The following is a 24,988-nucleotide window of genomic DNA, read 5'->3' as shown; positions in this document are numbered from 1 at the left end:
CAGATTTGCAAAATAAAACATTTTCAGTCTTGGGATTTTTTTCCAGAAGCAAAGATTTGTGTTAAGAATATTCACATTAAAAAGCTATTTAAAAAAAAAATAATAATAATAAAGATCTACAAACTAGATGAGAATAGACTAGCTATAGATCACTATGATATTGGCTGCACTGTTCTTTGCTATAGGCCTATCTCACAGCATTTCCCCGCCCCCTTTTGGAGCTAGTGGTGTTATTTTTTTTGCGGTCCATAGGCTTCCATGTTAAAAGAGAATGAGGGCAGGGGCTGAAATCCCATAAGAGGGCACTTTTGGACAAAAATAGGCCTTGGCCGTGGCTCAGTGGTCCAGGCACCTTGGCTGGTAATCCAGTCTGGCAGTGTGCCGCGGGTTCGACTCCCGATCCCGACGGCCTTTACTGCATGTCACCCCCCCCACCTCTCTCTCCATTTCATGTCAGCCTACTGTCTGTCCCTCCATGAAAAATATAAAATAAAGCCACAAAAAAACGTAAAAAAATAGCAGATCTCCAAGCTCACAACGTGTCGCTTGTAGATCAGCTATTTTCGGGGCGCAACCCAGCACTCTTTATATACTGGAGATGCGGTGTAACGACATGGATTTCTAAACAAATTAGTTCAACGCAAAATACTGCGTTCAAGTTCAGGAGACTTCGGGGGAAAAAAGCACTTCTCCTGAATGCTGCCTTCCGGCATGGCATGGAAAGGAGTGGCATTTGCATTTCTTTCACCATTAGTAAATGCTGCATTCGTGGTCTGGAGAGGGCAGTTGTTTTACAGACGGGTAAAAGGGCAGGGGCTGAAGCCCCCTTTGATGTCTATGTGTGCACGTCCCTATCCAGAGCTGTTGTTGATAACATGATTACATGGCAACAAGCTGTCAGCCAAATGCAGCCTGTGGTCTGTTGCTGTAGATTACTCCATTGCCCCAGTAATTTAATGATTAATGGGTAATTAGTACTGCCTGGAATAGCTATAGACACTTTGTGTCTTTTTTTAAATAGCCTTTACGGTTATAGTTGCGAATGCAGTGATTGCGAACGCAGTGAGCATTTACTATGAGACCCAGCAGATCATGTCTGTCTGTCTGTCTGTGTGTCTGTGTGTGTCACGCTGTAACACCACCCGCCCACCACCAGAGGGCGCAGCTGTATCACACACAAAAACACACATGCACGCACACACACACACACACACGCACGCACGCACACACACACAACTTAACTTAAAAAAAACTTAACTTAAAAAAAAAATTACTTAAAAAAAAAACTTCAAAAGGAAAAACTTTAAAAGGAAAAACTTAAAAAAAACTTAACTTAAAAAAAATCTTAAAAAACACAAAAAAAAGAGAACTTAAAAAAAAAATTATGTAATTTATTCTAATTGTTGTTTTTGCAATTTACGAGCTGCGTTCGCTTCCCGCGTTCGCACGTCTTACTTGTAATTGTAATGTACCTAATTTACTTATGTGGAATCTGGAATTCCATAATTCTAAGTAATGTGTGCTTATCTTGCATCCTGTTTGGAGGTGTCGATCCGAGAGCTTGTCTGTCAAGCTTTGTGATGCACAGCATCAATGCGTGATAGAGAATAAGCAAGTCCTTTTATTATCATTAGCCTACCGGCATATTTATTTGTATCATACAGTCTGGCTGTTGTTTTCATTCCAGCGTCCAGCATATTCTGGCGCTCTCCAGAGAGAACGTAATGACGTCACGCCCTGTGCGTAAACCTTGTCACAGCATACAATACAACACAGTACATAACAGATAGAGTAACGGCGCCACCTATCAGTAAACTTAACACCCCCACTCGCTCTTAGCTCTCACTGGGTTACCTTGAAGAAAATAAAATAAAATACAGTACAACACAAGAAAAGAAAATATCAATCACATGGTTTCCCTTTCCCATGTTGACAAAAACAGTGCACTTCTAAGTGCCGAACATGTCCCGAGCAAACCTCTTTAGTTTGATCTTGGTGGCTGGCTTTGTCAGCACATCTGCAATCATCTGCTCAGTAGGACAGTATTCCAAAATCACTCTTCCACTATTTATAATTTCCCTTATGAAATGGTACTTAATATCGATGTGCTTACACCTTTGCCTATTCACTGGGTTTTCGGCTAGTGCTATAGTACCTTGGTTATCTTCAAATACTTTTGTTTGTGCATATTTGTATTTGTCAAAACCCCTGAGTAGTTGCTCTAGGTAGATACATTCCTGCATGGCTGAGGCTAAAGACATGTACTCTGCCTCGCATGTAGATAATGCAACAGTAGCTTGCTTTCTTGCCTTCCATGAGATCAGAGAGCTTCCTTCACTCAGACTGGCACAATATCCTGATGTGCTTCGCCTGTCAGACACATCTTTTTTTCTGCATCTTCAGTGTACTCTAGTTTAGCCTCACACAGAGTCTCCCTGGACCTGCAATCCTGCATTTCAAATCGCTCTAGAATTTTGTTCACATATTTATTTTGTGACATTTTGACTTCACCTTCTGTTTGGTCAAAATCGATCCCTAGAAAATGCTTCAACTTTCCTAGATCCTTCATTTGAATTTTTTCAGTGAGCATCATTTTCACACTGTTGAGCACACCCTTGTTGCTAGCAGCTATGATAAGGTCGTCAACCCAAACAATTAACATCACCTTCTCATCATGTTTCTCTTTTGTTTTCACGATCCTGTACAAAATCATTCTCAGTTAAACATGTGTGTAACATTGCATTCCAATTTCTACCGGACTGCTTAAGGCCATAGAGAGATTTGTGTAATTTGCACACTAGCTTTTCACCGGCTGGTGACTCTTTCTCATAGCCTTCTGGCTGCTCTATGTATATTTCGCAATCAATCAGTGCATGCAAATAGGCCGTCTTTACATCCATTTGGTGCAGGACTAATTGCTCCTGTGCTGCCTTTTGCATGATCACTCTCACGCTTGTCATATCTGCTGTGGGTGAGAATGTCTCTTCATAGTCAATCCCTGCTTTTTGACTGTAGCCTTTTGCTACGAATCTCGCCTTGTATTTGTCTGATCCATCAATGTTACTTTTAAGTGCGTAGACCCACCTGCCCCCCACTGCCCGTTTGCCTGGTGGCAAGTGGGTGAGGCTGAAGGTCTCATTCTCTTCCAGTGGTTTCACCTCATCATCCATGGCAGTTTTCCACTGCTTTGACCTGTTTGACATTATGGCTTGTCCAACTTGCAATACATTGTCTCACTCTCAAAGGCAAGTTATGGCAAGAATGCCTGACTTGGCTGTTCCCCCGGAAGACGAACAAAGTCCCACTGGTCAGGTGCTTTTTGTGTCAGGTACTGTGACTGGTACCAGTGCGCGTTGAGCTGACCATCAGTGAAAGTCTGGAACGCTGGAACATGCCTCCGGTACATAGTGACCTCCAGTATTCTTTTGCCGTCGACAACCTGCATGGCTGTCGATATGAAGTCCCTTTGGTAGAGCTGTAGCTGTGGTAGGTCCATCACTGTATAATTGACACCTGGCGGTTGGTGTTGAGCTTGTTCATGCATTTCGAGTGCCCACAAGGTCATGGCCACTTGAATATCCAAAGGAGTAGGTTGGATTTCGAATCTGCGTATAGCGAAGTAAAATTTGTTGACATGGCCATTGGCAAGATACATGAGGTTCACTCTCGCTCTATTCGCCATGGTGTCAGACTTTCCAAGCTCACAACGCATTGTGTCCGCGATGCAACGTGAGCTTGCCATTTTCATTCATTTCGACGTGACCTGCTGTCTGGCCAGCTGCTCACATCTCAAATCCTCATCTTTCCTGTTGCCAGTGTATGCCTTGGTGGGGCCTCGGCCTGGTTTCACATATGTCTTCATCACATTATCTGTAGACTTTGCTTTGTTCATTTTCTCACTCTCTTCAAAAACACGCAGTCTTCTTTTAAAGTCTGCAAATGTAACATTATCTTCGTTTTGTGTTACATGCACTGCTAGTGGCTTGAAGGAGTCTGGTAGCTCGTTTAATACCATGGCTACCGCTAGTCCATCACTAATGGTCTCACCTGCATCTTTCAGGGCCATTATGATGTTCTCTGCTCTAATGATATAGTCAGTGACACTCTTATTCTCTACCATGTGTAGCTTGGTCAATGAGGTGTACAGATTAATGATTCTTGGCTTACTTTTCCCGGAATAGTGTTCCCTCAGTATCTTCAGGGCTTTTCTGCCATCATCATCCGCCTCGTGTCTTATTATGGATAAGCTTTTGTCATCAATCAGTCTTATCAGTTCAGCATAACAGTCGACATTCTTCCTCCTGTCTTCTGCTTGTTGGTTCACTTAAGATGGTCTCTTTTAATTTCAGAATGTGTAGGTAACCTAGAAATCTTGTTTCCCATAGGTCATATCTGTCTTCCGAGCCATCAAAAATAAGTTGCGGTTCCCATTCTGTTAGCCATTTTCACGTAATACGTTGCGAAAAACTTCTTCCGAGTCTTTACTCACTTATCTCCAAGTTGTCCACCGAAGAGCCGTGTTAATCCGCCACGTTAAACTTCTTCCTCGGACCAAACGCTATCCTTGTGTACAACTCCGCCTGGGCCCATAACCTGTCAAGCTTTGTGATGCACAGCATCAATGCGTGATAGAGAATAAGCAAGTCCTTTTATTATCATTAGCCTACCGGCATATTTATTTGTATCATACAGTCTGGCTGTTGTTTTCATTCCAGCGTCCAGCATATACTGGCGCTCTCCAGAGAGAACGTAATGACGTCACGTCCTGTGTGTAAACCTTGTCACAGCATACAATACAACACAGTACATAACAGATAGAGTAAGGGCGCCACCTATCAGTAAACTTAACATTGTCTCACTTCAAGCCTCTTGGCTCGGGACCCCTGGGGTGTCAATGGTCAACTGTAGTCTGTGCCTTTTGTTTGAGTTCTGAGTTCCTGAGACACACCCAGAGGACAATTACATGCTAAACAGTGGTTCACTGTGGGACTGTGGGAGCAAATGGTCTTCAGAGGAGCCGTGAACACGCCTACATTCTCACCTCTGTCTGTGAAACTGTACTTAATTCCATGCAATTGAATGTAACTTGGTCAGTCTACCCGGCGGCGTTAGGCCATCGGTGCCATGCTGTATGCTGTGTGCTGTGTTGCTGAAATAAATCATCAAGGAACATCTCACTCTGTCTGCTGCCGTGTCAGAATTCTCTTCTGCTCTCCAGTTTTTTGGTTAAGTCTCTGTACAGTATTTTGGATGGTATGTACTAAAATATACCACACTTACATAGGCCTACTGGTATTCAAGTTATTGGTCATATCTACCCTATGCAACTTGGTTACGAAGCAAGGCAAAGATAAATTTATTTGTATTCATTATGTTCCAATAAGTAGCCTTGCCGAGCCATGAGCCTATCTCCTGTTTCTGTAGCGTGAGGCAGCTTGATGTACAAGTACACCCCCTGGACATGACGCTAGTATGTCACAGGGACTTACCCCCAATCCAACCCTTGATGCTGAGTGTCAAGCAGGGAGGCATTGGGTCCCATTTTTAGAGTCTTTGGTATGACCCGGCCGGGGATTGAACCCCAGTCTCAGGGCGGACACTCTAACCACAAGGCCACTGAGCTGGTTATATTATGGATATTATGTTCCAATGTTGTTTACAAATCACTGACATTTTTTTTAATTTATTGATTTTATTGATTTGCACAACGGGAATCATATAGCCTACATATATTTAGTAGCCATATATTGCTTCTTTCTTAGATGCATTGCCTCGGTGAGATAAGAAACGTAATAAGATTACCTCACCGTTTACATTACATATAGTGTATTAATAGGCTGATCATCATCTACCTGTGATGCTTCCTAAATCATTAGGCCTACTAAATATGAAATCAATATTACCACCACCATATGGTACTAATGCTGTTTACAGTTAACATTTACTCCCTCATCATTCACTGGTCCTGATGATGATGATGATCATGATGATGATGACGACGCCGACGACGATGATGATGATGATAATGATGATGATGCGCCTCCCACGCAGAGGCACGAGCCAACAGCGTGCGAGCTTTCCCCACAGTAACCTCTAAAACGTCACGCCGTCGATGGAAAAAGGTCAACTTTCTTACCTCCCTGTTTTCATATGGGGTATGTCTGAGTCTGATCCGATAATGCTGCTGACTGTTCGCTAAAAGTGCTATTTATTTCTTACATATGTCTTTTGGAGGACAACGTTGAATGTTCTTAAATGCATAGAGGTTTAATCTTGTCTTCATATTTGTGTTGCTTGCCTGTTTCTTTCCCCGGAAGGGAACAGGGGGTATAGATATCATTGTGATAGTGGGTTGGCTCTCCAGCACAGAACGTGAGGCTGAGGTGTCTCACACACACACACACACACACACACACTGTCGGGACTAGCAGCAGCAGCAGCAGGGCTACATTACGGGGCTAGTAGACCCGAAACATATCCACGAATACACAATAAAGCAGCCTAGTTTGTTCCACCACGCTGACAGCTGGAGTGGGGGGGCTCTCTTCTCTTCGGAACAGAATTATGGACTGCTGTAAGCGGGATGGGCTCCACTACTAGACCTCTCCTCCTCCTCCGACGGGACTGAAGGTGAGATAAAATGAAGAACACACCACCATGCGTAATTTATTTATACGTCTACTACTCAAAGACAAAGACGGCGTCGCTTCCACGACCAAAGAACCAGGTCGTCCTTTATAAGCTCGCTAAACGCGTTGTTGTTTTTGGTCGGGAAGCGACAGCTTTCTCTGCAAAGAAAGACGTTTGCTTGTTTGCAGCTGACACACACACACACACACACACACTGGCTACTATGTAGCTGCAGTCATTCATTCATTCCTTAACCATGTTCGCCGCACACAAACTCAACGGTGCCTTTGCGGTTATGATACACTATTCTTCTTTGGATATGCGAGTTTGTGTTTTTCTATGCTATGCAGGCATTTACAAACAAACTTTACAAGTTCCTTCTCCTCCCCTTCCTTGGGAGGGATGTGACATGTGAACACTGTAGGCTACGGGTAATAGGAGGGTAAGGTAAGGTTGGGGCTAAATGCAGCCCCAGGCCAGCTAGTTTTTAAATATTTATCATTTTCAAAGATGGGAGATAGGAAGCCTACTAGTAGAGGCTATACTGTTGTAATGAAACCCCTGTCGGTATAAATAGCAGCCAGGTAGACTTCCCTGAATGCCTGTGTGTAAATAGGGCTGTTTGGTGGCAAGACAAGTTCCCTCTCCTCTCCTGATGATACAAGCCGTGTCATCTTGGCTAAGCCTCTTCATGATAAGATATGGTACAGTCTGTGTCCTTCCATGCAAACTAGCCAACGTGCAGCAGACGGTATAGGCTACATCTTTGGAGGCATTGACTTTTGTATTTGTCTCAAAGGTCAAATCAGCCTTGATCAGGATTTTATATACGTAGGCCTACAGTTTAGAGCAATATGTGTTTTATATGATAGTACCATTTGACTGGCCAGTTGAAACACTTTAAAAGACAGACTGTGTGTGTGTGCGTGTGCGCGCGCAGTTTGGAAATTATTCAAAAATGTTTCACAAGACTTTTAAGTGGTTAAAACTGTTCTTCGTGTTGCCGGTGACCCCCTGGACCCAGCCCCCCCCCCCCCCCCCCCCCCCCCCTCACGCAGTGATGTAAATAGGTTTTCAATGTAATGGGACCCGGGGGTGGTCTTCAACGGTGTTGGAGTACATTACTGAGTACAGTATTGCATCCCATGACTCCCGGAGGGTGACATGATTGCGTCCTCTCAATTGTTTTTTTTAATGTTTTTATCCCACAATTTTCACCCAGTGTCAATTATCTAATGTAATCCTTGGCGCTACACTTCCTCTGCCAACCTGGGGGGGAGCGGATTAACCTCATGCTCCCTTCTAAGCATGAGGAGTCCAAGCTGCTTCTTTTCACCTGACAGGGGAGAGTTTCCCCGGCCGGACGTAGCGCCTTTCCCCTCCATCAGGTGCCCCGGCTGGCCAGGGGGAGGTAGTTTTAGAGACCAGGATTACGGCATGTTTTTGTGAGGGTACCTACCCTATAGGGGACACGGGGAGAACATGCAAACTCCACACAGAAAAGGCCCTTTCGCCAACCCCGCCTCGGGTATGGGCACTGATGACGCGGAGGAGGGAACACGCCCCCAGCCCCCACAGCGTCCCCAGCAGGAATCAAACCCAGGACCTTCTAGCTGTGAGGCGACAGCACTAGCGACTGTGCCACCGTGACCCGTCCTCTCTCAATTTAGGGAGTCTAAGGATGCAGGCCCCCTGGGGGTCCCCCGGGCCCCACTTTGAGAACCACTAATAATAATAATATCTGGGACTTATATAGCGCTTTTCTAATACCCAAAGACGCTTTACATGTGTGGGGGCCGGGGGGGAAACATGAGAAAATGACAACTTTATTAGAAAAACAAGTAAAACTAAGAGTAAAAACATGTAACAGGTTAAAAACACATTAGCTCGGGAATGCTATTCTGAACAGGTGGGTTTTCAGTGCGGTTTTGAAGGTGGGGAGTGAGGGGGCATCCCGGATGTGTGACCACTGAGCTAGCAGCCTTTCTTGCACAGCTCATTGGAGTGAGTCACGGGTTGCTTCAATTCAATACAGCTGAATGGATTGTTAGTGTCATTTCTATGCAGCACAAAGGTTCGCTGATGGCTCAGGCTAGACTATAGAGACAACTTGCAAAGGGCCTGGTAAGTCATTTCAAGATGACTCAATGGACCAGTGTCCATGTACCTGTCAAAATACTTCAAAGGAGTGAGAAACACCCACGGTCACCACACCAGAGAGAGCTCCGCTGATAAGTGTAACCCCCCTACCCTGCTTCAAAACAGCCATGAATGAATGGACATTTTCTTTTCGTGTCATGCCACTTTGGCCCATCCCACTTGGGATTATATGACACATTTAACAAAATAAATAGAAAACAACTGACATTACAATCCTTCCTGTTCATATTAAGTCTTACGTTTTCATATAAGAGCACCTGTCCTAGACAAGTCTTCTAGCTTTGCCAACATAAATTACCCCTCACTGTTTTGACTGTAACTATACTGTTTACTGCTCCTAGTACTGACAATTTCTTGTATATAATTGTACGTCTTTATGAATCGAATACACTAGATTGGTGCCCGGCTGTATAGAGCACCGAGTCAGTAACGATGGAAGTTGGAGATCCGTGCCCCACCCGGCTATGCAATACCCGTTGTACCCGTTCCACCCATCTGTCTGTGTCCCTTTTATGCCCATATATGGAGATTTCTGTATGTCTCTCTGTGTCCCTTTATTACTATATATGGAGTTCTGTGTCAGGCATGCCCAAATAGGCCATGCAGCTCCATCTATGGAGCATGGTCAGGGGCCCTGTCCAGAGCCCGGTTCTGGACAAGGCGTGTGTCAAATTTGAAGTCCGTGGGGCCAACGGTTCTTGAGTTACGTGCATTACAGCCGTACATACGTACGTATAGAGTCTATACGTCTATACTATAGACAGGGCCGCTTTAAGGGTAGTGCGAATGGTGCGGCCGCACAGGGCCTCGCGCATGCGAGGCCTCGCGCTAGGCAGTGTTTTTTTTTAAGAAACAATAATCGCATCGCAGCCCGTTCCGTCGCAGTTGATTTTTCACCTATTTAAGCTGCGGTCGGCTTGGAGCCGCCCCCCAGGGGGGCCTCCGACGGCCGCGCGTCGCCTCCTCCTCCCAACCGGCGTCACTTATTCAGCCTCCCGTTAAGCAACGCCCGGCCGTCCGGTCGTGGGGCCCCCTGTTGTCCCCCTTTGCGCTGCGCAGTGCTGTGCTAGCTTGCGCTGCAGAATTAGAGCAGATCTACAAGCTCACAATGCGTTGCGGCGCGACGCGTTGTGAGCTTGGAGATCGGCCGCGCCACCGCGCAACGCAGTCGAATTATACACACACTGGAAACGAAACAAAAACAAGTTGAACACATGTAGGCTAGTTGAGTGCACAACCGCTCCCGGTCACAAACAAAACGACTCGGCAGTCGGCACTCGAGTGAAGTGAAAAGGTATGCCATCATGTCATGTAGGACTGTGTGTGGACAAAAAAGGTTTTATTTCAAATAATTAGTCACACATGACTATGCGTGAGAGAGAGAGAGAGAGAGAGAGAGGTCGTCCTCTCTCTCTCTCTCTCTCTCACGCAAAAGTAAGTATTAATTAATTAATTAATTAATTCAAAAAATCTGCGCGCGCGCTGACGCGCGCGCACATTGTTCCCCCCCGAAATATCGCACAGGGCCTCGCATTTCTCCCAGACGCCTCTGACTATAGACAGACAGAGACATTGTGCATTTATAGATGGGACCATAAAGGAAACAAGCCCCCAGGGAGTTGTATTCCGTGTTATCCTTTTAGCATTATCGTATAACTATATTATCTGCAATTTAAAGTATTCAATCAATGGATGAAAAACCAACAAAATGTGATTAAATGTGTGTCTGTCACGTGGCTGTGAGGACCAGCAGCTCTGACTGTTACAAACATTTGCGTATGTCCTCGTAGGAGGCCGGGACTGAAGCCCTGCACTGAGTTATTTATGTGTAGTCGTTTCCTCATAACTTTCTTTTGTTGCTGTCGGGAGGCAGAATGCTCTTATCTCCATATTCTAACTGTTTCTGTTTTGTTTTTCTCCTGTGAATTAACGGCCGCCCTATAGTTTGATCATACAGCAGTGTCAAACAAAATCATCAAAAGCAGCAGATCTGCAAGTTCGAAATTAATTAATTTCGTCGACTAAAACTAAGACGAAAAATGTTCGTCGACTACCTTTTTTCACCGACGAAAAATAAATGGAAACTAAATAAACGAAACAGTGATAACTAAAACTAAGACTAAATATACTGACAATTACGTCAACAAATAAATACTAGACTAAAATGTTAGGAAGGGACTAGTGGACAAGAGATCCAGTATAAGTCATTTTACACTTGGTTGCATGTAAACAAGTGTAATGCTTTATTGGGTCGTCCACTCACAGTTAACAGTCTTTGTATTGAGTTGTGCTTGAAATGTACTGTAATTCTGCAAACTGTTTCAATCAATCAATGCTGAAAATAGCCGATCTACAAGCTCACAACGCGTCGCACTGCGGCGGATTGTGAGCTTGTAGATCGGCTATTTTTCAGCAAGTGCAAAATCAGCCATTACGACGGCATCAAGGGTGGCCAAAATACATTTTAGTCGACTAAAATCTTATGATATTTAGTCGACCAAAACTAGACTAACACTAAAACATTCCAGGTGACTAACATATGCCTGAAACTGACTGAAACTAAATAAACTATTGAGACTATGACTAAAACTAAAATCAAAATTTGCTGCCAAAAACACTGCACAACAGGCTCGTTTCTTTTTTTTTCTCCAGCTTTTTTCTATCGACTCCTTCTCAGGCTGCCTCCCCTCCGGCCAGTGTAGCGTGGTCGGTCCGCCCGGATAACACCAGGGCAGTTCATTACAGTCCCGTCTATTCAGAGGATAAAAGCCCTGATGTGTGAAGTAACTGATCAGCCACCGTGGGACTGTGCTTGTGTGTCTGTGTGTGTCTCACTGTGCCACGACCGAGTCATCTACTGAAACTATACTATACAACACAGACAGACACACACACACACACACACACACACACAGCGCTGCCGGGGTCATGGAGTGCGAAGAACGCTGCATGGCTGCACACACACGCACGCGCGCACACACACACACACACCAAGGTGTTGATATGGTAACAAGACAACTCACCCCTAAAGCCACTTTTGGTGAGTTGTCCAGACAACTCACCCCTAAACGTGAAGACATCTCACCCCTGCTTTTTTAGGGGTGAGATGTCTTCACTTTCCGGGGTGAGATGTCTTCACTTTTGGCCACTTTCGGGGTGAGATGTCTTCACGTTTAGGGGTGAGTTGTCAGGACAACTCACCAAAAGTCTGACTGAATATGTAGCCTTTGAGCTATACTTTACTGAATATTTCACAAGAATATAACACAAGAGTCAAATGTACGGTCAAATGTAATGTAGTTTATTTAAATATAGAAACATTGTAAACAAAGTTCAAACAGCAGTTTGTACAAAAAATATAAAAAAAAGGTAAACATCAAAAGTTTAGAAAAACATCAGTTTGTACAAAAAAATATAGAAAAAAGTTAAGTATAGAAAAAATGTAAACTAAAAAATATAGTAAAAAGTTGTCATAAAAAAAAAAAAAAACATCAGTTTGCTACAAAAACACTAAAAAGTTGTCATATCTACAAAAAGAAAGAAAAAAGTTGTGCTGTGTGCAGTGCAGTGTGCAGTGTGCTGTCCCATTTTGGTCAAAAGTTGTGCAGTGCAGTGTGCTCATCTCCACACTGGGGCATTCACTTCAGAAGCGAGAGTTAGCATGTCCATGATGGTCAGATCGTTCCTTTCCAAGTCCTTCCACAACTGGGCCAGATTGCCCTGTGTAGCCTTGGTCTGCTTTCGCTGGTAGCGGCGTAGCTTGTTCTCTGACACCATACGCAGCTGACGGCTACAGATGTAAATATATTTATGACACAGTAAAATGTCGAATTCGCCTTTAAGTATGTCAAGGTCAAATGCATAATAAACCTTACAAATACAAACATTATTGTTTGTATGTAGGCTACCCAGTAGCCTACCCATATGATTAGATGAATGTGCAACATTGTTTCCATCTTCCAAGCATATTCCTGCCAAAATGGAGATCTTAAATTGTTGAAAATGTCTTTAAACAAAAGATCACCATGAATTCAAGGTGTGTGTGTGTGTGTGTGTGTGTGTGTGTGTGTGTGTGTGTGTGTGTGTGTGTGTGTGTGTGTGTGTGTGTGTGTGTGTGTGTGTGTGTGTGTGTGTGTGTGTGTGTGTGTGTGTGTGTGTGTGTGTGTGTGTGTGTGTGTGTGTGTGTGTGTGTGTGTGTGTGTGTGTGTGTGTGTGTGTGTGTGTGTGTGTGTGTGCAAACTTCTGAAGAAATGTGAACTGAACCCCTCTCAATTTGGTTACTCCAGATGGCTGTCACTTTTCTCACATGCTAATGTAACTAGCAGTAGCAAGATCATTGTCCGAAAGTTCGCTTTCACCGGATTTTACTGTTAAATAAATAAATAATTAGCCGTGACTGCGCACGTCTGTAGGAACCGATAGTTAGATCCGAAATTGAATTATGCCTACTGTAATGGGTGCCACGGAAAGTACAGACAACTCACCCCGCAATGTCAGAAAGTGAAGACAGCTCACCCCGGAAAGTAAAGACATCTCACCGGGGTGAGATGTCTTCACTTTCCGGGGTGAGCTGTCTTCACTTTCCGGGGTGAGCTGTCCGGGGTGAGCTGTCCGGACAACTCACCCCGACATGTCAAAAAGTGAAGACAACTCACCGGGGTGAGATGTCTCGTATTCGTTGATATAACATAGCAAGAGGGACGAGGAGGCCAAGACGAGCAGTAGTTCTCAAACTTTGTTTTGGCTCAGGGCAAACGCATACGTTGGCTATTTGAAAATAATTAGAAATGTGAAAATAACAGATCTACAAGCTCACAACACATTGCAAAGTGACACGTTGTGAGCTTGTTTTCAAATGGCTATTTTCAAAAGATTGTAAACGATTGCAATGAGTACTTTTTACACTCATGTTTTGATTATCTGATTTTTACTTGTGGCAGACTAGTATTTCTACAGTATAGTAACTTGTAGATTGCCTATTTTTATTTTTTTGCCTCTTTCTTATACTATTTATACTATTTGACAATTTGTCCAGTATTTGACCAGTTTGTTTTAGCCCATTTAGGCATTTAGGCAAGTTCATAGCGCGGCACCGAGTGCCACGCTATGAACTTGTAGGTCTGCTATCTTTGTAAAATCGTGAACATTTGAATATTCGTTTTTAACTCAAATCTTTGTGTCTGGAGGGTCCCTGGAACTACATATTTTCCAGATGGGGGGGGGGGGGCAAATACATACAATTCTAGGGGTCCTTGACATGAAATAGTTTTGAGAACCACTGACATGGAAACATAGGTTTTTTTCAGAAAACTGTCAGGATTTAGGAGACATTTGTAGAATCGAGCTCAGGTCTAAACAAAGCCCACAGTCGCTTATAATAAGCAGACATGGCAGCAGTGGAGACTAGAGGAGCCTTTAGTAGCAGCCTGAATGCAGAGCGTGCCATCATCACAGTGACCCGCATGGCCCTGTAATCACATGCAGTGAGTCTGCAGACCAAAATAACCACCGGGCTAAACAGCGAAAGAACATTGCAGTGAACAACATTATTGTTGCCGTTATCACACTGCTGAACCAGCTGTTGTTGTAAAGCCCTGTTTAGAAAGAAACCAACCTTTTTTATCATTACGAGAAAGATGAAACGTACGGCCAGGTGGCCGGTTTCTTTCTGTGTCTGTGTGTTTTTTTTTTTTTTTTAAAGTGCTGATGATGACGAGTGACTCTTGGCACCTGTGTCTGAAGGAGAGTCCAGCACGGTCCGACTGCTACAGTTGGAGGCCATCGATATTGTCCTTTTCTTTTTGCTGAGGTTTGCGTGATCTGCGCAAAAGGACAGTTAACCCATTTTGGGCGGGAACCCCTTTTGGTGTTTTAAACATTATGTTATAATTTAGCTATTGAAAAATAGCAGATCTACAAGCTCATAGCGCGCCACCGAGTGGCGTGCTACGAGCTTGTAGGTCTGCTATTTTTGAAAAATCGTGAAAATATTTATTTCAGAAAACTGGAGGATTTAGAAGGATTTTTTTAAAATTTTGAGGTCAGGCCTAAATGGGTCAAATGATGAGGGACAATATCGGTGGCACCCAACTGTGTATGCACAGTTGGCAGAACTACCTGATAAATGCTTTATTATTTGCCAGACTGTATGTAGGACACACAAAGACTGCAGAACACTATCTATTCCATTGTTTCCCAGTGGGATAGTAGGGTTGGGACTCATGTGCGGGTCGCATATTCATTTTTATGGGTCAAAAGTAAAGAAATGTATCCCTTACTTTGTGTTATTTATTTTTTTAAATAACACTTGTGTGAAGTGAGGGGAGCTCTTATCATCATGCATCACATTCCCTGCTCAGCCATCAAAATCAAATCGTCACAAATGTCATTCCGAGCCAATGACTATTTTGGCGTCTTCACTTTTCTGCCCTCACTTTTATCCTCAATATGGACTTTGCTCAGCCAATCAAATCATTGCTATGGGGTGATCAGCCAATCATCAGCCAATGTTTGTGTTCACGCAAATACACAAAGCTGGGCATACGTAGGAGGGGCTAGCGCCCCTAAAAAAAACAAAAACAATCACACCCGTGTGAAGTGAGGGGCGCTCTTAACATTATACAACATCATCTCATGAACAACTGAATTTATGTGATTGGTTAGCCGATTTGCTCGTCTAAATTATCCCTTCATTGTCAATGGCATTTAATGTTTGTGTTGCCACAAACTTACGCCATAATTGAGGCCTAATTTCTCCTTTCATTGCCGATGGCAAATATGAGACGTGTGGGGACAAAAGCTGTACATAGCCATAGGAGGGGCTAGCGCCCCTTAACCGTTTCCGTCCATCCGACGTGTCAGCACGTCCTAGGGGTCCCAATTGACGCGTCCTAAAGACGTGTGAGGACGTCCTAGCGCATCCTCAATGATACGGGGCGAGATAAGAATATTCTGAATTTTTCCCTTTTTTATTTTTCAGTTTGCCTTTCGGCTACCGTATGCTCCGCTCTGTCCCCATGTTAGCTTATCATTGAGTTAGCCGTTAGCGTGGCGGAAATAATGACTCGTCTCTCCTAATCCAGGGCACTTTCCGTGGTGTTGAACGGATCGATATACTGGCGCTTAATTTCTGCTCCTCATCCGTCTCTCCCGCAAAATATGAACGCTTTTTGGATCAAATATCGTATAAACTAAAACGATCGCAATGTAAGCTAGCTATGTAAAGTAGCTATTTTTAGTGGATTGTTTCCGGGTCATGGCTTTCCGAGTAAAAGCGGCCATGTTGTTCCGGCACCCCAGAGCTCCTATTTTGAAGAACTTCCGGCACTGATTGTGTTAAAAAGTCACAGGTCTCGAGCTAAAAAGTTTGGAAACCACTGATCTATTCAATATCGTTCGGTGACAGTCGGGGTCTAGTCTGCTAAGTCAAAGGCTCAAGGGACGTCATTGGTACATCTTGTGCACAGGTGCACATAGTTCCGTTTGTCTTCCTTCCGACCATGTGATATCTGCATGGCGTTGTCGGTGCAAAGTAGGGATGGAGCTTGTTCATTTTTTGAGTGGTGTAAACCACTCCTACAACTGGCTTTGTTAGTGCAGAAAAAATGAGCATGGTTGCTATGTTCACCCTGTTCACCCGGGTGTGATTTCATTACGTCAGACATGATTTTTGAGTGGTGTAAACCACTCCTACAACTGGCTTTGTTAGTCTGTGCAGAAAAAATGAGCATGGTTGCTATGTTCACCCTGTTCACCCGGGTGTGATTTCATTACGTCAGACATGATTTTTGAGTGGTGTAAACCACTCCTACAACTGGCTTTGTTAGTCTGTGCAGAAAAAATGAGCATGGTTGCTATGTTCACCCTGTTCACCCGGGTGTGATTTCATTACGTCAGACATGATTTTTGAGTATTGTAAACCACTCCTACAACTGGCTTTGTTAGTCTGTGCAGAAAAAATGAGCATGGTTGCTATGTTCACCCTGTTCACCCGGGTGTGATTTCATTACGTCAGACATGATTTCATTACGTCAGACAGGCTGTATTACACCACTCAGTTCACACGGGTGTGATTTTATTGATAACGAGCACGTTATCGATTAGACTTATCGAGCCGGGTTCTTATCGAGCCCACTATCGAGCATTTTCTATTATTTTGTGGAATGACGGGAGACGACAACTTCTGAACAGAACAAGTATATTTTACTATGGCCTTCAAAAACAGTACTTTTCTAACCGACAGATAGTTAGGTAAAGTTAGCTTAAGTTTGTGGCAAATCTGCAAAATAAATGCTTACCACTAGCTTTCTTCACAGATGTGTTGATAAAGGTGTCTACTATCACAGAAAAAAATGTTCCAACCCAACTCCCTTGGGAAACTTTGACAGCTGCTGAAAGTTGGGGTACCATTATCAACCAATATAAGGCAACAAATTCCAAATTTCATTATACTTTAAGTAGCATGTGACGTGTCAAACTAGGGGGTTTTCATGATGCTGAATTCATTCCAAGCATGAGTTTTGCACGAAAATACTCCTTGGGCTAAATTCGGCCATAGCTACTTGCCCAAATGTGATGACGGCTATGGGCATTCTTATATATTGGTTGATAATGGTACCCCAACTTTCAGCAGCTGTCACAACGTTTCCCAAGGGAGTTGGGTTGGAACACATTTTTCTGTGATAGTAGACACCTTTATGAACACATCTGTGAAGAAAGCTAGTGGTAAGCATTTTTTTTGCAGATTTGCCACAACTTAAGCTAACTTTACCTAACTAAGAAGGCAATTGACCTTTTCACTTTTGGAAATTACCTTTTCACTTTTGGAAAATAATATTGAAGAAACTGTTAACTGGTTAATATGTATACTGCCACTTTAAAAACATAATTTTGTTTACCTGGACAGCACTGGTTGCATACATACGTATACGTTACCTGCTACCCAACCCATATTGAAACATCGTAATTACCATTGACAGCCAGTTATAACCCGACTTTAGTATTTAATTTCAATGTTTTACAGAGAGGCTGAGATTTGAAAGTTCGTAGCGGTCGACAGTACTTGCTCGCTCGACAGAGTGCAGTTCTAGTTGTTATTGCAGTGAGCTGTCGTACACATAAGGCCTGACATCACATGACACACAGGCAGTGGTGTAAACACTTAAGTAGGCGCATTCTTTAGTAAAAAGTATCAGTAGTGCAAACTAAAGTAACCAAATGCTTCGTTGGAATGTCAAGACAACTGGAATTTGTCAGCAGTGAGTATAATGGGGCGGCAGTGGCTCAGGGGTAGAGCGGCCTTATGGGAACCGCAACGTTCCCAATTAGATCCCGGGCTCCCCCAGAGTTAGTGTCCTACTGAACCCCTAATTGCTCCCAATGTGTAGGTTGGTGCTTTGCATCCACCATTGGTGTGTGTGTGTGTGTGTGTGTGTGTGTGTGTGTGTGTGTGTGTGTGTGTGTGTGTGTGTGTGTGTGTGTGTGTGTGTGTGTGTGTGTGTGTGTGTGTGTGTGTGTGTGTGTGTGTGTGTGTGTGTGTGTGTGTGTGTGTGTGTGTGTGTGAATATGTACTGTAAAGCGCTTTGGATGAAAGTGCTATAGAAATGCACAATTTAATGAAAGTAATGTGAGCTAAACATGGAAAATACATTGGTCTTGTTTATTATAGTACAGTTGGTGTGAGAGAAGAGGAGGCAGAGGACAGCTAGGGGAGATGGGGGGCAGATTATTCAGCCGACAGGAAAAGAAGACCATTTAGAGTGAAGTTGTTATTATTGTACTGCATTGGATTCATAGACCAAAATATTTTAGTTTAGAAGTCCCCTCTGGGCTCCCCTTTCGCAATGTGATTGACATTGTAATATGCCTATCTCACAGCATTTCCCCGCCCCCTTTAAAAAATAACACCACTAGCTCTAAAAGGGGGCGTCCCTTTTAGAGCTAGTGGTGTTATTTTTTTTTTCGGTCCATAGGCTTCCATGTTAAAAGAGGTATTTTCACAAGCCACAAACTACCGTTTTGTAAAGGTAAGGTTTATTCTACTTATTTGAGTTGTTATACCATTGTGTTTTCTTCATATTATTATCGGTCTTTGACATTTTAACATTAGGAAATGTACTTAGATTATCCAGAGAAAAAAAGTGTAAATGCCTAATGTTAAATGACACCACTATCTACCGGACGTGGGCGTGGAAAGCGGGCTGTGAGATAGGCCTATTGCTTTACGATGCATTTCTCAGTCCTATTCTCTGCAGTCTTATCTTCAGTAGTAGGCTACGTTGGCCTGCTTTTGGAGGAGATACATTACCTTTCATAAAAGCACCCCCCCTCCCCCCTTTTAATTATACTGCATGCATGTATGATGTAATTCAAATAATTGATTCTCAACCTTTTCAGGCCCTGCCTGTCCCCATCAATATTCATATTTGAGCTGTCGATCCCACCCCATCAATATTCATATTTGAGCTGGGGATCCCCCCATCAATATTCATATTTGAGCTGGGCATCCCCCCCCCATTACATTTTGTTTGACTTGGTTCCACACAAAAATAGTGTGAAAATAGCAGATCTACAAGATCACTACACTTTGCATTGCGAGCCGTTGTGAGCTTGTAGATCGGCTATTTTCTAAATGTCTGCCTTGACAATTTGGCCAGTTTCTGACCAGTTTTTATAGCATAGTTTGTTGATTAATTTTCCTTTTGGGTATTAAAAATGTCTTAAAACTCATTTTAATTGTCACTTCACTCACTGTCATCTGGGGACCCCCCCGTATTTATGTGTTACCATACAGGCAAATGTATCAAATCAAAATAACAATTATTCTACATTCTCTAATTGTGTAGACTTCTCGTAAATTAAGTAATGCAGATTGTTTAACAATAATGTTACTCTTGAGATAGCTACAGTGGTGAGCAGACTGGCAGACTGGCAGTGAGCCACTTGAGTGCCTCCGTGGTGCCTCTGTGGTGCCACACCCCCTTTGGTGGTACCACGATTCACACTTAATTTAAAGGTGTCAATGGGTGTAGTGTGGTGTGTAAGGGTCCATTTGGTTACCAACTCTCCATCATTCAGCTGGGGGACCACCTGGACTCCCTTCAAGGACACTCACTGGTGGTCCCCTGACCACTGGTTGAGAACCACTGCATTACATCACTGATGATGATGGTGTCTTAAAGTTGTAGTGAAATGAAAAATAAGTTTTTCACACTTTTAGACCATATCCGTGGTCATCATATGGGCATACCTAACAATGGATGCCAAAAAAATGGGCAAATTCTCATTTTTGTGTGTTTTTATATCGAAAGTCCATAAAAAACTTTTTTTAATTACTTCCTGTAAACGTGCTGCGTGATGACGTGTCGAGGCCCACATCAATAAAAGCCAATAAAAATGAAATCTGCGTGTCCGTCAGAACACAAGTGCTACTGGCCTGGGCCGTGGCTCAGCGGTCCAGGGACCTTGGCTGGCAATCCAGTCTGGCAGTGTGCCGCGGGTTCGACTCCCGATCCCGATGGCCTTTACTGCATGTCATCCCCCCATCTCTCTCCCCATTTCCTGTCGGCCTACTGTCTGTCCCTCTCAGTATAGGGACAGATAGTGTATATACTCCATACAAAATATAAAATAAAGGCGAAAGCCACAAAAAAAACATTAAAAAAAAAAACACAGGTGCTACTGATTACAGAAATCCTCTGTTTTTAATCCAAATGAAGATGACATCCAGTCAGTGTGTTACTCGTTTTCAACCGAATCATCACGCTAAAATATGTATATAGATTGTGTACAGGTTAGAAAAAACATCCCCTGGCTTTTCTGCCGTCTCTCTGTCACTTTGTAAACAAACCACTGTGCATGAGACGGACGTATTGGACCCATTGCCTGGAGGGATGCAACGCTCTGATTGTTTCAGAAACCTCAGATCCAGCGTTTCCAGCATAGACCAGAGCCATATAATAGAAGAGTTGCGTTATTGAGGGGGCACGGAACAGCCCGCTCACGTGATCCCGGAAGCGCTCGGGCGCACAGCTGCGCTCTCATGGAGAGCCTGATTAGGGACAGTTTGTGCGCCGGATGTTGACAGACTGCATGGCTCCGTCTTTTTGGCAAATCTAGAACTTCCTGTTTGAGAGCTAGCAAATTTAAGACATCCGGTTGCTTTCAGAATAAAGCGTCGTAAATTAAATAATTATTACATTACATTATTAGTATTATTATTACATTACAGTTATGGTGAAGACACACATTATGTTTCTGTGTAAAAATAAGTAATTAAATAACGTAAAAAAGTTGTTAAATTTGCTAGCTCTCAAACAGGAAGTTCTAGATTTGCCAAAAAGACGGAGCCATGCAGTCTGTCAACATCCGGCGCACAAACTGTCCCTAATCGGCGTCCCCAGTAGCGCTACATGCCGCCATTACGCCGGCCCCATGAAGTCAACGGAGTTTGCAGAACTCTGTTTTTTCTAAGGCTCTGGCATAGACGAGCTGAAACTTCAAAATAAAATGCGCACCATTTCCGTTTCACTGCACCTTTTTTAAGTGTCCCCGGCTGCTGTTCATGCCTAGATTCCTCCGTAGTTAGACTTCCTGTCTGGGGCCTGGCATTCAGGAAGTGGAGCTCTGGTTTAATCAGGCGGACGGTAGGTAAACAGGTCTTCTGAGGGAAGAGGAAGAAGGAGGGAGCGTTCCACACACGCAGTGGTGTAAAGTAACTAAGTACTTTTACTTAAGTACTGTACTTACGATACGATACAACTTTATTGTCAGCTTGCACTGAAATTTGTTTTGCGTCCAAGACGTAACCGTTCAAGACATAGACGTACATTACATGAGTATTTCCAATTTCCAGTACTTTTACTTCTATTCCACTACATCTCAGAGCCAAAATTTGTACTTTTACTACACTACAATTATTTGAAAACTTTAGTTACTAGTTACTTTGGCGATTTTGATTATAAAACATACATTAACCACTTCAACACTATACATTTCGGCCATTTGAAAATAGCCGATCTACAAGCTCACAATGCGTCGCAACGCGACGCATTGTGAGCTTGTAGATCTGCTATTTTCAATAGATTTTGTACACATTTTGAACTTGTGAAATGGGACTTTCTGCAATACGAGTACTTTAAGTACATTTTGATGCCGATACTTTTGTACTTTTACTCAAGTACATTTTCAATTCCGTACTTTTACTTTTACTTTTACTCAATTACATTTTCAATTCCGTACTTTTACTTGTAACGAAGTAGTTCTAAATTGCAGTATTGGTACTTTTACTTAAGTAAAACAATGGAGTACTTTTTTCCGCCACTGCACAGATGGCTGGACGGCTGGTGATGACATACACTGCTCTGCTACAGCACAGAGGATGAGGTCGCTTGAGGGCAGAAAGTTCACAGGGGCAAAGGGCCGATTCATACTCCTATTTTACCGCTGTTTCGGCGCTGTAGTGCCGAAATGATTTCGGCTCGTCAGAAATTTTCAGTAGCACCGAAGAGCCGACTTTAGGACGGTACCCGCCCCCCCCGAACCTCAAATAGCGTCACATTGTAGGCTCTACAGAGCCGAACCGACTTTTATTCGGCTCTAAAATAGGAGTATGAATCGCGCCAAAGTTCTCAGTCGCCACGACTGATTTCAGTCAGTTGGACTCCATATAGAAGCCAGCAGCATGCATGTCTTCTATGGAAGCATGTTGCGCAGCAAAGATGGCCGATTGAAGATTAAGAGCATTTGAAGTTGTCAAAGTAGCGAAGCATCATCCATGAATTTGTAATAGTCTTGGGTATTTCATACAAAAGTGTGTGTGTGTGTGTGTGTGTGTGTGTGTGTGTGTGTGTGTGTGTGTGTGTGTGTGTGTGTGTGTGTGTGTGTGTGTGTGTGTGTGTGTGTGTGTGTGTGTGTGTGTGTGTGTGTGTGTGTGTGTGTGTGTGTGTGTGTGTGTGTGTGTGTGTGTGTGTGTGTGTGTGTGTGTGTGTGTGTGAGAAATTGCACATTAGGACGTTTATCTTGCTGGTCCTATTGCTCATTTAGCTGACCCATGTGGTCCTGAGATTGTCTCCCTCAAACTAAGGGTGTTCAGTTGAGTAGACGAGTTCGGAGAACAAGCTACACCGAGACAGTGTATTAGTTACACACAAGTTCTGATAGTTATTACACACATTAGATACAGTATACCAGAGCCTTAGATGTAGACCGAGTTACGCAAACTGCGTTCACTTCATAGGGCCAGTCCAATGGCGGCTCTCCTACATAGACTTCTATTGAGCATGGGGACAACCAACTGGGCCAAGTCCTGGACCGGAAGTAGGCAGAAATGCATTGGACTCAGGCAACAGCCCAGCTTTAATGATCTTAAATCCCTTTTATTTTAAATTGTTTTCTAGTAATAGTACAACATAAACATTAAAGAGACTTTAGTTGTTAGGCCAAGCAAAATAATAGATTGGTCTCCGGTTGGCTGTCATTTTTGAGTCGGTAGGGAATTTATTTTATTATTTTTATTTTTTCGCGGGAAGTTTGGCTTCTTAATAACTTCAATATTTCTTACTTAATACTTATATTTCTATAAGTATAGCTAGCTAGTGCTACAGGTTAAAAGACAAAAAACATAGCTAACATTAGCTAGCTAGCTCACACACACTACACAGTAGAGTTCTTCACGGGTCCAAAAAAATGGTTCCGAAATCCAAAATAAATCTGTGACGTTCCGAGAGACCCGATCGACCCAGCCAGGCAGACATACTGTACATGTGGACAGACAGACGGAGAGAGAGGTTCTCTACAGGCTGCGTGCTGCAGTAGAGGGTGAGAGAAAAAAAAAAAGTCTCGTCTCTTAACAGTTTTAGCAGAGGCAGATACCGGTCTTGGCTGAATGGAATATTAAAACCCTTGGGGTGCCACCCCCAATAACAGCCCTTTTGTGACATATATTCATATTTTTAATTCATTTTAATTCCAAAAGAAAAATCCGCGGTATACACACTATATCTCATTTTGACGGGGCAAGACCATAGTATTGGGACAATCAGTCCTGATGGTGGCGGTAACGTCACCATTATGCCGATTCTGACCAAATAGAGCGAGTGAGCGATGACGACTTCCGGTTTGGATCAAAATATCCGGTAGTATCTTTGCTACTGTGCAACACCATCAGATGTCCGGAATGCTAAGCTATCATCGTATTTTTCATAACTAAGTCAAATTAAGCTCTAATCAAGCCCAAAACATCGCATTTTACGCAGCGATGCATGCGCGATCATGCGCGTGCGTGATCGACCATGCACGCGCGGATTTCGGCCGGTTTTAGGAACATTACATCGGCCGTTAGCCAAATTAGCCAAAAAATGCTAAATTTTGCTACATTAAGGTCCCGATTAGGCTCCCGATTGACAGCCCGTCAATTCCGTCAACGGAAGGTTTGGATTTATTGATTAATTCCGTCAATCCCGTCAAGGGGAGTTCAAGGGTTAAGGCAACTCAATGCAAGTGCTTATAAACAGCTCCTACTTTGCCCTCTTCTTTATCCACGTGTGGGGAATGGGATACACAGAAGAGTTGTCATGGTTGCTTTAAACCTCCTTATATTAATTTGATTTGAGCATTGCTTGTTTGCTTTCACCTCGTTGAGGTCAACACTGTCGGGATCCGTATATAAAGTATAATTGCACGCCGGTGTTTTCATTCTAATCAGCGCAAGACAAACCAGTACACAGTAACGTCAATCCACCCGTCGTGCTCTCCGGGACGGAGAAGCCGACTTTTCTCTCTCGTAGTAGCCTAAAGTACGTCGTTAAACAACTTGAAAAACTTGGCTTGGCTTTGGGCAGGTGTAGGCTACGTTATATATATATATATATATATATATATATATATATATATATATATATATATATATATTATTTTTTTTTGGTCTGAGTGACTCGGTCGGATTTTGGCTCAGTTCAGGGCTGCATGAACAGCGCTCAAGCGCTCGGTTTCTGCCCCCCTCAATGTCGTAACTATTCTATAAGATGGCTCTGCAGTATACACATGCAGTGACGTAAGCAGAGGATATGAGACATGGAAAAGAACAGCACAAGTACAGTAACAGAAGGACATGCATCTGGTGTCAGTGTTGCACAGACGGCGGACCATCTGATGAAGTGTAGTTGATGGTCATCGTGGTATCAAGGACATCGGTATATTG

General features: G+C 43.3%; 1 protein-coding gene across 1 annotated transcript in view; it reads left to right on the top strand.

The window, feature by feature from the left end:
* Positions 1–6,162: 6,162 nt before the first annotated feature.
* The window catches only part of tbc1d16 (TBC1 domain family, member 16), a 110,049-nt gene continuing 91,223 nt past the window's right edge, over positions 6,163–24,988 (top strand). Inside the window, exon 1 of the mRNA XM_079520939.1 lies at positions 6,163–6,630. The gene's annotated coding sequence lies outside the window, so the exon portion shown is untranslated. The remainder of the gene's footprint in view (positions 6,631–24,988) is intronic.

This window comes from Electrona antarctica (genome assembly GCF_951216825.1).
Source record: "Electrona antarctica genome assembly, chromosome: 14".
NCBI lineage: Eukaryota > Metazoa > Chordata > Actinopteri > Myctophiformes > Myctophidae > Electrona > Electrona antarctica.
The sequence above is the reverse complement of the archived record's forward strand: the minus strand, read 5'-3'. Positions and strand labels throughout refer to the sequence as shown.